Here is a 14,008-nt window from a genome sequence, read left to right on the forward strand (position 1 = left end):
ATACTAATACCCTATGGTGTCATGGAGCAGAAAGGAACAGGCCGTGTGTGTGTGTGTGTGTGTGTGTGTGTGTGTGTGTGTGTGTGTGTGGTAGTTAAATAGTAGTGGCTCAGATGGTAAAGAATCTGCCTGCAATGCAGGAGACCGAGGTTTGATTCCTGGGTCAGTCAGGAAGATCCCCTGGAGAAGAAAATGGCAACCCACTCCAGTATTCTTACCTGGAGAAGCTCATGGACAGAGGAACCTGGAGGACTACAGTCCATGGGATTGCAAAGAGTGGGACATGACTGAAGTGACCTAGCATGCAGGAAGATAACTAAAACCAAAAATAGTCCAAAGGTCCATGAAAAAATGAAAATGATACATAACAAAACATCTACTTCCTGAAAAAGAGGCCATAGAGGAGGAATAGAGGAACAAAACACAGAGTTGTATAGAAAATAAATATCCAGATGGCAGAGATACTTCCAACTAGATAAGTTATAAAACTAAATGTGCCAATCAAAATTCACAGATTGTCAGGCTGGATTTTTTAAAAAGTCCATTAGATTCAAAGAGGTTGAAAGTAAAAGAATGGGAAAGACATATCATGCAAACAGTGACGGTAAGAGAGCCACAGTGGCATACAAATACCAGACAAAATGTGCTGAAGGAAAAAAGTTATTAAATGCAGAGGGACTTAACATTTAAAAAAACTAATGCCCATAGCTGGGCTTCCCTTGTGGCTCAGCTGGTAAAGAATCCGCCTGCAAATTGGGAGACCTGGGTTCGATCCCCGGTTGGGAAGATCCCCAGGAGAGGGAAAAGGCTACCCATTCCAGTATTATGGGCTGGAGAAGTCCATGGACTGTATAGTCCATGGGGTCGCAAGGGGTCGGACACAACTGAGCGACTTTCACTCACTTCACTCACTCACTCAGTGTCCATAGCTAACATTAGAGTTCATTCTTGGTGTTGTACAGTTCTGTGTGTTCTGACAAGCTCATAGTCATGTATGCACCATTACAGTATTACACAGAATAGTTGTATCATTACAGCCTACAAAATCTAAATATCTAATAAATGATTTTAAATGAACTAAATTGCTATATCAAAGGACACAAGAAACATTTTAAAATATTATTACATATTTCTCATGCATCATTTTTCTCCTGTTAATTACTACTGATTGCCACTCAACAAATTCTATTGTTGTTTTATTTAAATAATAACATTTATATAACAGAAAGAGAAATAATGCAGAATAATATAATTTCCATAAGTACCTATTTTTTAGGTTAAAGCAATAATATGTGTATAATTACTTATTAAATGTTATATTATTATGCTTTTTTGTCTGTTATTGCTGTGTCCTGGATTGACTCTCTAAAAGTTGGTCACTACAAGAATAACTTCTCTTAACAATAGTCGGAGAAGCACAAGTCCAGCCAGAACTGTGCTTCCCTTGTGGGGGATGGGGATGGTGAAGAGTAAGAAAGTACTTGGATATCTCTTTGTTCCTCCTGACACTGCAGTGTGAGGGGTGACCCTGAGGGGTGTGTTTCTCCCTTAGTAAGAGAGCATTCTGGTTTTAGTACCATATTTTAAAGGTATTCTTTTAAAATTATTTATTTATTTAGCAGAAATTAACACAGTGTTGTAAATCAACTATATTTCAATTTTACAAGTATGCTTGAGTTATCTGAATATGGCCTCATACCTAACAAAAGCAGGAGTATGAAAAAGAAAAACTGGAAAAACCAACAGACATTATTTCTGGCACATACTAAGAGATTATATAAATATTTGTAAAAAATTAAGTGTTAGTCACTCAGTCATGTGACCCCATGAACTACAGTCCACCAGGTTCATCTGTCCGTAGGATTTCCCAAGCAAGAATACTGGAGTGGGTGGCCTTTCCCTTCTCTAGGAGATCTTCCTGGCCCAGGGATAGAACCTGGCTGGCTCTCCTGTGTTGCAGGCAATTCTTAGTGTCTGAGCCACCAAGGAAGAAATATTTGCTAAGGATTAATTAGTGAAAAAGTTGGCTTAAAGCTCAACACTCAGAAAATGAAGATCATGGCATCTGGTCCCATCACTTCATGGGAAATAGATGGAGAAACAGTGGAAACAGTGTCAGACTTTATGTTTTTGGGCTCCAAAATCACTGCAGATGGTGACTGCAGCCATGAAATTAAAAGACGCTTACTCCTTGGAAGAAAAGTTATGACCAACCTAGATAGCATGTTCAAAAGCAGAGACATTGCTTTGCCGACTAAGGTCCGTCCAGTCAAGGCTATGGTTTTTCCAGTAGTCATGTATGGATGTGAGAGTTGGACTGTGAAGAAGGCTGAGCGCCGAAGAATTGATGCTTTTGAACTGTGGTGTTGGAGAAGACTCTTGAGGGTCCCTTGGACTGCAAGGAGATCCAACCAGTCCATTCTGAAGGAGATCAGCCCTGGGATTTCTTTGGAAGGAATGATGCTGAAGCTGAAACTCCAGTACTTTGGCCACCTCATGCGAAGAGTTGACTCATTGGAAAAGACTCTGATGCTGGGAGGGATTGGGGGCAGGAGGAGAAGGGGATGTCAGAGGATGAGATGGCTGGATGGCATCTCTGACTCGATGGATGTGAGTCTGAGTGAACTCTGGGAGTTGCTGATGGCCAGGGAGGCCTGGCGTGCTGCGATTCATGGGGTCTCAAAGAGTCAGACACCACTGAGCGACTGAACTGAACTGAACTGAACTGAATGAGTGAATGAGTGAAAAGTATGTGAAGTGTTGCTACATTTTCCAATCCAGCTAATTGTGTAGACTGTCTCTAAAAGGGAATTAGGAGAATACAGATTAGAAATCTTTTTAAAATCACTGATCTTAGTTGATTTAAATTGATTATATGTATAGGAATATCCTTTTCTGTGCTATTTTAGGCTCCTGTTCCTTGCTGATTTAGGATATCAGAGAAGTGAATTTGGCTTTGTCAGAATGTTTCCAAACAACCCAGCCAGGAAACCACACCCTTTCAAAACATACTCTCACATACAGATTTAAATTAAGTTGGATTTTTATGTGTTTTTTAATTTGCCCAGTTGTTATAAAACTTTTCATTTTATATAAATATGTACTCTCTTGTGGAAATATTAATCACATTTAAGATTGAACTGGTCTAATGTTAGCTTTTCATAGAAACAAAGTATATGGTTTTATAATACGTATATTTCCCAAACTTGTAAGACCTCCAAATAACCACATCCCACAGTGGCCTCATGGCCTCAGGAATGAAAAGGATCTTCAGTTTTTGACTGTTAGATCACTGAAAGTCACCTGGAAAGGATCTTAGAATTAATCCAGCCCTGCCCCACCCACACGAATCCCTTGGAGTCAACCCCCATCTCCCACCCCCACTGCTGTGTAGATAAGGAAACCTTAGTCCCAGAAGACCTTTTCCAGATATTTCCATCACGTTCTCTTTGATGCTTTCAGCATGTGTGTCCACACTTTGTAAGCCAAAGAGAACATTTGTTTTAGTTTTAAGTAGAAAGATAATGAGTTAATGGCTTTTCCTAGCCCTTTGTGTGGCCCTTTCCAGAAGAGAAGGCAGAGCTGCCAGGATCTCAAAGCCTCTCCCAGGTGAGGGATATGTCTGGGGCCCTTAGTTCCTGGTGTACCTTCAGCTCAGCCTCAGATTTCCATGTGTCCTCTGTAAGTGTAATTTCACAGGTAACAAAGCAGCCACCACTTAAAAAAAAAAAAAATTTTTTTTTAAAGTCCGTTCTTCCCCCAAATATTGTTAAAGTTGCATAATGTTGATCCAAATCCATAGTCCGTAAAAGCTTTTACAGCATTTGAGTGAGTGAGTGAAGTTGCTCAGTCGTATTCGACTCTTTGCAACCCAGTGGACTGTAGCCTACGAGGCTCCTCCGTCCATGGGATTTTCCAGGCAAGAGTACTGGAGTGGGTTGCCATTTCCTTCTCCAGGAGATCTTCCCGGCCCAGGAATGGAACCCAGGTCTCCCGCATGGTTTAGAGCATTTACTGAATAATAATTTGCTAATTCAAAATAGTATAAAATATGGTTGTTTACTTTCAAGATTCTTGTGCTTTAAAAAAATGTACTTATAGGGACCTTCCCTAGTGGCTCAGTGGTAAAGAATTTGCCTGCCAATGCAGGAGACACGGGTTCGATCCCTGATCCAGGAAGATCCCACCTGCCACGGAGCAACTAAGCCTGTGCGCCGCAACTGTTGAGCCTGTACTCTGGGGCCTGGGAACCACAACTGCTGAGCCCAAGTGCCACAACTACTGAGGCCTGTGCAGCTAGAGCCTATGTTCAGCAACAGAGAACCACTGCAATGAGGAACCTGTGCACTGCAACTAGAGAATAGCCCTGGATAACTGCAACTAGAGAGAAGTCCCCATGGCAACGAAGACCCAACACAGCCAAAAATAAATAAACAAAAAATGTACTTAAAAAACCATACTGCACCTTTAAAAATATAAATGAAGAGACTGGATAAATTAGCATGTAAATGTGGTGGCAAGGGTGTGAAAAGTAATTCTAATGTACTGAAAATGGTCATATTCATCAAAAATTAAAGGAGCAAATTAACTTTCAAATATTTCCAAATAAATAGCTATTATGGAGAAATATTTGGAGAAATATTTAACCATGTTGAAATTTTCTTTTACGAGTACAATATTTCGCTAATGACACTAAGATGAGCTACACAGTCCTTACGAAGATCAATTTAAAGCTGTGTAAATCAGCTAAATTGATCATAGTTTAAAATCTTTTCATATTTTCTTTTAGTAAAAAATACCTTAGCTGAAGCATCCCTGTGTACCTCAGTGACTTTGCCTAGTTTATCCGTGACGCCCTGAGCACTCTCTAATTAATCCCATGAATCCATCATCTGCTGGTGAACATCTGTCGTAAAGAGGAGACATGATTTGTTCTTGGGGTTCACAGGGTGAAATCTGCCCTGTTGGAAGGTGGCCCATACGTGTTCCTGGGTACCAGGCAGTCGCAGCGCGGCCCTAGAGGGAGGGAGGGTCAGCCAGGCTCTCTATAGCACTGGCTAGTTGGGTGTGTCTGAGGAGACAGGCAGGGCCATCGCCAACCATCCCAAAGGCTTTTGTGTCACGTCTGATCACGGTGACCAGGGTCACAGCCAGACCTTTTTAGTCCTGAAAAGAAAAATGTTCCCTTAGTTTATCTGGCATACTTGCCTTTATCTGTGGAGGGACTGATTGGTTTTTTAGCTCTTTTTTATACATACAAGAGGAGGCAGACGACTCAAGCTTGCCTGTCTCTGGAGCAGTTTCAGTGCATCATTTTCCAGTGCTCTGAAACTCCCATTCAGATACCCTGACAGAGTGCGTGCCTTTGCCCCACAGTACTAAGAAGCTGATGATGCTTTGCGTATGTTTGTGTAGTACTCCTACAGGGTTAGTTTACATACCAGTTTGTCCTTGCTTTGTAACCGGCCACCCCCATACTTAGCATCTTTAAACATAATCATGGTTCTGTGGGCTGGCTGTTTGGGCTCAGATGAGCTGAGTAGTTCCTTTTGCTAGACTCACCTGGGCTCACGCAGATGCCATCAGCCTGTGACTTGGCTGGGACTGTGGATCTAGAATTTCCTTGCTCGTATGTCTGGAGGCCGGCAGACTGTCAGCCTGAGCATCTCATTTCTTTCCCCTGTGACCACTCCTGCAGGCTAACCTGGGTTCCTTCCTGGGGGTTGCAGGGGTGTCTGCAACGAGAGAGGGCAAGCCAGGTGCTTTTCAGGCTTCTGCTTGTGCTGTGTTCGCCCTTTGAAACAAGTCATGCTGCTGCCCAGATTCAAGGGGGAAAAGAAGGACTCTCCCTGATGCCAAGAAGAACTGCCACGTCACATTGCAGTGGGACATCCAAAGGGGTTTTGCAGGAATTTATGACAGTTATTTGCAGTGATCTACCTGTGCTCATGGGTGTATTTTCATAACAGATTTCAAATGCATACCACCATTCAAACCTACCCTGAAGTAGAAAGAATAACACATTAAACCTCTTATATGCCCATCATTTGGATTCAACAATTTTCAGTATTTTGCTGCCTTTTTTTTGGCCTCTGTTTTAAAAGTTTTCTCTTTGCTAAAGTATTTTCAAGCAAGTCCCATGGTGCTGTTTCAGCTCTGCATGTTTCAATATGCCTCCCCTGAAAAAGGAGACCTTGCTTAGGTAGCCGCCAGCATGGTCATGTCGTGGTATTCTCAGCACTTAGTCCATAATTAAAATTTCCCAGTTGTCTCTTTTTGCAGCAGGTAGATTTGGAAAGGATTCTGCCCACAAAAAGTCTATAGCAGTCCCAACCTGCCTTTCTTTTCTTTTTGCCTATTGATCTGCTTTGAAGACTGGTCTATTTTCCTACAAAGAACCTCCCGCATTCTGTATTTGTGTGGCTGCTTCCTTTTGGGATCATTTGACATGCATCCCTAGCTCCTGTACTTCTGTTTGTGAAAGTTGCCTAGTGGGTGAATTTCATTCAGTGCCACTCCTGGAGCAGGTGTCCTTTTTAAAGAGGACCCCCATGCTTCCTTCCAGTCTCGTCATGTGGAGAATTGTCTTCCTTTCATTGATGCTAATGTCGACAGGTGGGCTGACCCTTTGATTATCATTACATGAATCTGTTATTTCAGTTATTACAAGGCAATGATTTCCTAACTCTGTCATTTCTTCCAGATTTTGTTAGCTGGAGTTTCTTTTATAAGCAACTTTCCCTCATCAATTAGAGTCACTTAGTTATCTGCAGCATGTTCGGACAGCTGATCCTTTTAATTGATGGCTTACAGAATAAGGAGTTGGTACACTAGTTATATCCAGAGCTACTCAATTCATAGTGGTTTGGGGTGTCTCTTTCTTTTTTCCCCTCATTTTTGATATTACAGTCAGACTTCAAAGATATGAAAGGTTCTAATCCACACTACTGCAATAAAGTGAATATCATAGTAGAGTCAGACAAATTATTTTATTTCCCAGTGCATACAAGACATATGTTTACACTATACTGTAGTCTGTGTGCAATAATAGCATTGTGTCTGAAAAAACAATGTATATACCTTAATTTAAAAGTAGTTGGTTACTAAAAAAATGCTAGCCATCCTTGACAGCCTTCAGTTTATAAAAAATGCAAAGTACAATAACATGAGGTATGCTTGTATTATGAACTCATCGTGGGTTTTAGATATTCAGTGTGTTTCAATCATTTGCGTTTTTTTGAGGCTCAAATTGTTTTGTCTTTGGGCCTTGGGAGCTACTTGTTGGCTTCTGTCTCCCTTGGCACCATTACCCCTTGAGAGTGCCCTTGCTTTCCAGCACAGTATATCTCAGGATATCTGGGGGAGTAAGTAAGCATTAGTCTTTCAGTCGTATCCAACTCTGAGACCCCATGGACCATAGCCTGCCAGGCTCCTCTGTCCATGGGATTCTCTAGGCAAGAATACTGTAGTGGGTAGCCACCGTCCTCCAGGGGATCTTCTTGACCCAGGGTTTGAACCCACATCTACTGAATTGCAGGTAGATTCTCTACCATCTGTGCCACCAGGGAAGCCCATCTCATATATTTCTTGTAATCATCCATTCCTGGCTGGAGTGTAGGCAGTGGTTGGGCTCATTGCTATTGAGTTTTTATTGTTTTTAGTCCTTTCTCTGGCAAGAGCTGGAAAACACATATATATAGTCAGTCGGTCTCTTCATGTATTCACCCAGCTGCAGATGAAAAATACTCAGAAAAAAATTCCAGAAAGTTCCAAAAATCAAAACTTGAATTTGCTGCACACTGGCAGTTATTTACATAGCATTTACATTCTATCAGGTATTATAAGCATCTATTTCTGCTTTATTGACCATGCCAAAGCCTTTGACTGTGTGGATCACAATAAACTGGAAAATTTTGAAAGAGATGGGAATACCAGACCACCTGACCTGCCTCTTGAGAAACCTGTATGCAGGTCAGGAAGCAACAGTTAGAACTGGACATGGAACAACAGACTGGTTCCAAATAGGAAAAGGAGTACGTCAAGGCTGTATATTGTCACCCTGCTTACTTAACTTCTATGCAGAGTACATCATGAGAAATGCTGGGCTGGATGAAGCACAAGCTGGAATCAAGATTGTCAGAAAAAATATCAATAACCTCAGATATGCAGATGACACCACCCTTATGGCAGGAAGTGAAGAAGAACTAAAGAGCCTCTTGATGAAAGTGAAAGAGGAGAGTGAAAAAGTTGGCTTAAAGTTCAATATTCAGAAAACTAAGATCGTGGCATCCGGTCCCATCACTTCATGGGAAGTAGATGGGGAAACAGTGAAAACAGTGTCAGACTATATTTTTCTGGGCTCCAGTATCACTGTGGATGGTGATTGCAGCCATGAAATTAAAAGATACTCCTTGGAAGGAAAGTTATGACCAACCTAGACAGCATATTAAAAAGCAGAGACATTACTTTGTCAACAAAGGTCTGTCTAGTCAAGGCTATGATTTTTCCAGTAGTCATGTATGGAATTGAGAGTTGGACTATAAAGAAAGCTGAATGCCGAAGAATTGATGCTTTTGAACTGTGGTGTTGGAGAAGACTCTTGAGAGTTCCTTGGACTGCAAGGAGACCCAACCAGTCCATCCTAAATATTGAAATGAGTCTTGGGTGTACATTGGTGATGTTGAAGCTGAAACTCCAATATTTTGGCCACCTGATGCGAACAGGTGACTCATTTGAAAAGATCCTGATTTGGGGAAAGATTGAAGGCAGGAGAAGGGGACAACAGAGGATGAGATGGTTGGATGACATCACTGACTCAATGGACATGAGTTTGGATAAACTCCAGGAGTTGGTGATGGACAGGGAGGCCTGGCGTGTTGCAGTTCATGGGCTCGCAAAGAGTCAGACACGACTAAGCAACTGAACTGAACTGAACTGAGAGGTGATATAAAGTGTATGGGAAGATGTGCATCGGTTTATATGCAAATGCTGCACTATTTTTTATAAGGGACCTTCATGAATTTTGATATCTGCAGGGAGTCCTGGTACATACAAATACATATATGTTTCTTTTTCTCTTAAGTATATTTTAAAAATAAAGTATAATTGATTTTTTTAGCTTAAGTTAGAATTGCAAAATTTTTATTTAACTTCTTTGCTTTTTATACTTTTTCTCTTTTCAATGAAAAGTTTTGGTTAGTGTATGTTAACATACACTATGTATTGATATATTAACTAATGTGTGAAAACATGTAATATTACTATTATTAGCATATACTAATGCTAATAATATATTGTATCAGCATTATTACTTTGAGATTGTTATGTACTTACATTTAACTTTGAACTATTATATACATAATGTGATAATGCTAATATTATAAATTATTGTAAGTAATAACATATATATTAAGTATACTAATATATTAGGTAATACACATATAAAACAACTCATTATATGTATTAGCACACTAGTGAGTTTGTCACAGTTTTAGATTAGTTAATGCACAGGCACACACACATAAATAAAAGTTTCAAAATAATAGTGCTGATATTATTAGTAACAGACTTGTTGTTCATTTGCTAAGTCCTGTCTGACTCTTTGCAACCCCATGAACTGCAGCACACCACGTTTTCCTGTGCTTCAGTATCTCCCAGATGCTCAAACTCATGTCCATTGAGTTGGTGATGCCATCCAACCATCTCGTCCTCTTTTGCCCCCTTCTCCTCCTACCGTTAATCTTTCCCAGCATCAGGGTCTTTTTTGACTGGATGAAATTTAAGTTTTCTCTGTAGTTCCCTTTTCCTTAGAAAATATTCCACTGAGAATTCCATCAAAGTACTTTGGACAAGTCACTGAAAACCATTCTTTTCTTTTTATGGTTAAGGCACCAAATTAATCTATATATTCTCACCCCAGTTGGTTTTCAGTTTTTACAGATGCCTTTTATCTTCTTGATTTCATTTTTAAAAAATATATAAAACATTTTTGTTTCCAAAGTCAAACCACAGTATAGAGTCTGCCTAGAAAAGTCTCGTGTTACTAGTGTTACCTCCCTCCTCTGAAGGCAGGTCCTTTCATTTGTTCTTAATTTTCCTTCCAGTGTTTCTTTTGCAAATATATTTCCTTTTAGAAATTATCTTAAATAGAAAAAAACGTACATCTTTTTCAATGAAGTTCCACTAGCTTTTCTATATTTTTTGGTTATTATTTGTTTTAAAAGACTAGTATTATAAAGGTTTTATCATGTAAAAGAACAATCCAAACATTCTTTGGCAGATGACACTGTTTAGCTTCTTTTAAAAAATCTCTCTCTCTCTTCAATGAGTTTGGTACATTTGGGAAACAGACTGCAAACTAAAGTGAAATAGAAAGATTTCTTCTAATTTCCATTTGTTGTCTGAGGCTGAGAAAATATCTCACAGAAGTTATTTTACAAAGATGAGTCTGAGAAAAAAGTTCCTTGAATTAAACCATAATGAAAAATAATATGAAATAGAATATATATGTGTGTGTATAATATATATACCTGAATATCTTTGCTGTACAGCAGAAGCTAACACAATACTGTAAATTAACTATATGAAGTGAAAGTCGCTCAGTCATGTCCCCAACTCTTTGCAACCCCATGGGCTGTGCAGTCCATGAAATTCTCCAGGTCACAATACTGGAGTGGGTAGCTGTTCCCTTCTCCAGGGGATCTTCCCAACCCAGGGATTGAACCCAGGTATCCCTCATTGCAGGCGGATTCTTTACCTTCTGAGCCAGCAGGCAAGCCCTGGTGTATAGTTGAAGTCAACTATACTTCAATTTAAAAAGCAAGATGAGAAAGACATTTTTTTTAAAGTTATTAAGAACCATGTAACTCCAGGTGTACCCTGTGTGTTGTCCTCTGTCAACTTAATTCATTCTCTGCCTCCTTCATAGTCTTGCTCATAGACTTGAACTTGAGAAATTCTAGAGCCTCAAAACTAACATGGCCAAAGTTGTGTTCATAAGATTTGGAAAGAAGGAGGCTTTGCAAAATTAGGAGAATATCAGAGAAATTAGAGTTGAAGTTGGTAGAACTTGATGCACTTTTGTTAGTAATGTTAGAAAATTGTTGTTATTATTTGCTTTTAACACATATACCAGAGTTATATAAAATGTTGACATTGGGGTAACTTGGATGAAGGGTATAAGGGAATACTTTGTACCATCTTTCCAACTCTTCTATAAAGCTAAAATTGTTCCAAAGGAAATTTTATTTCACACACGCACACACACACACACACACACACACAGACACACACACACACACACACACACATATACAGACAGTAAACTAAAAAGACTTAGAATGCATGAAATACAAAGGGATCCTTAGAGAACTTCAACAAAATGGTAAGAGAAGCAACCCAACAGAAAAAAGGATTAAATGAAATGCATGCCAAGTAATACACCATTTTTGTTTACCACACGGGCGAAATGTATAAGGTTAATATCAAGTGTTCATATGGGTGAGGGAGACAGGATAGGGTGACCTAGTACTCTTGGTTGGCAAGTTGACAGTATCAGTTTAAAGTTTTTATTTTAACTAGGTATGTGCATGTGTGTGCTCAGTCGTGTCCGACTCTTTGCGACCCCATGGGCTGTAGCCCACCAGGCCCCTCCTTCCATGGGATTTCCCCGGCAGGAATACGTGAGTGAGTTGTCATTCCCTTCTCTAGCGGATCTTCCCCGCCTGGGGATCAAGGCTGGGTCTCCGCATTGCAAGTGGACTCTCTACCCTCTAAGCCACTGGTGAAACCCTAGATACACTATGGTACATCCATACTGTGGAATGCTAGACAGCCATTTAAAAATCATGAGGTAGATTTTTATTGTTTGACATCATCTCCAAGACAAAAATATTAAGTGAAAAAATAAACTATAAGATAGTAAATGTAGTCTATCATTTGTTTAAAGAAAACAGGCATTGCTGTATATCTGCATGTTTCTCTCTTTCTCTTTTTCCATGTATATGCATAAATAAATATGCAGAAAGCGATCTGGTATATACTCTCTAGTTAGATTTAAATACTGTTATTCCTGGGTAGTGGGAATGGGCAGTGTGGGCTGGTTGAACTTTGAACATCTGTCTGTAGCTCAAGTCTTTTACATAATTGATCACAGAGACACAGGAGTGGGGCGGGGTAGGGAATGTCTCAGGCAGCTTGTCGTGAACAGAGAGAACGCTGTCTAGCAGGGGTCGACTCTGAGCTCCTTGTGTCCCTGTGGGGTCCAGTGCAGAGTGAAAATGTGGGATCCTTTGCTCAAAATGCAGGACAAAGTATCATTAAAGGTGCATATGATTTATCATGTATCTTTGTATTGGGCTGGTTTTAGATGCAGAGATCAGAACTCATATGAGGACTTAGCTGAATTACACACTTGATATGTCAGGGCTTGTTCCTGGAGTTGTCTCTCAAGCCAGCAGAAGAGACCAGCCTTGGCCAAGTCAGGATGGTTGAGGAGAGAGAGGACCCCACTCCCCACTCACAGGCAGAGGGAGCACCCCTGGGCCTGGGGACAATCACAGCCAGGACAGACCCTCAAGGACCCTGGGGGTCCCATTTGTCTGCCGGGCCTACCAGAACCTCCTCCTCATCAAACGCCTGACTGAAACAGCCGGGCTGGGCACAGAGTCTAGGGGAGCCAAGCTGCCATGTCCACAGTAGACAGCAGCCAGCAAGGATCCTTAAATCTCCAAGCTGGGAAGCCCGGGTACCTGAGTGGGGGCTGATCAAGAGGCTCCCCTCCTACCAAGGTGAGCGATGGTTTTGCTTACCCAGGATGCTGTGATACCAGCACTTGCCTATCCTGGTCAGGCAGGGAGGCACAGACTGCCTGGGAAGCCCTCCCCAGAGGCTGCAGGAGCCAGGGCCAGTGTGAGCTGAGGCCCCGGGTCTCCAGTGTGCCTTGCATTGTCCAACCTTCAGTTACTAAACACAAATCCAAAATGAAAATTGTTCAGAGTCAGAGCATTAAACCCAGATGCAGGGCCCTCCCAGCGCTGGGTTGTATAGCTGTGGTGCTGGCACACCTAGGAAGGTAGCCTGGGTGGGTCAGAGGGTTTTGTTTTTAAGATGGGAGACACTAGGAGAAGCATGAATTCTGAGAGGTAGAGTCCTTTAGCTGAGGGAGGACAAAGGTGATGGCGGGAGAACTGATAAGGCCAGCTCCCCAGATGAGATTCCTAACCCAGTGGGAGGGAGCAAGGAGAAAAGCAGGTGTTAGAGTGTGTGTGTGTACGTGTGCACACACGCATGCTCAGTCATGTCTAACTCTTTGAGACCCCATGGACTGTAGCTCACCAGGAGTTGGTTGTCATACCCTCCTCCAGGGGATCTTCCCAACCCAGGAATCGAACCCAGGTCTCCTGCATTGTAGGCAAAGTCTTTACCATCTGAGCCACCAGGGAAGCCCAAGAATACTGGAGTGGGTTGCCATTTCCTTCTCCGGGGATCTTCCCTACCCAGGGATTGAACCCACATCTCTTGTGTCTCCTGCATTGGGCGGCAGGGTCTTTACCACATTGCCTCCTGGGAAGCCCAATGTTAGGGTTGGTGTGTCATATTTGGCAGGAAGATAAGGGAGTTTCCATTCCTCTGTTTCTGTTTTCTCTATGAAATATGTGCTCGGGCTGGGAGGGGCCGGGGTGGGGGGGTTCAGTGCTCATGATCACTGGGAGAGTGTAGAAGGCGGGGAACTGAACTGTGGAGAGGAGACTGTAGTCATGGGCTCCATGGGATTATGGAGTGTACAGTAGGCGTGGCTGTGTGACATTCAGGAGCCTAAAGAGAGAGACCCTGCCGTGTCCTGCTCAGAGGTACGGCCCCACTCTTTCTTAGGAGGAGCTCTTCCTAGGAAGGATTGTCGTTTATTCTGAATTGAATTTTAAAAGCCCTCTTTTTAGTGTTTCTATGTCCTTTTAAAAAATGAAATGATATTGGTGATATCACGTAACGTTCTTTTGGTATTTTTGTT

This window comes from Oryx dammah, unplaced genomic scaffold (genome assembly GCF_014754425.2).
Source record: "Oryx dammah isolate SB20612 unplaced genomic scaffold, SCBI_Odam_1.1 HiC_scaffold_16, whole genome shotgun sequence".
Taxonomy (NCBI): domain Eukaryota; kingdom Metazoa; phylum Chordata; class Mammalia; order Artiodactyla; family Bovidae; genus Oryx; species Oryx dammah.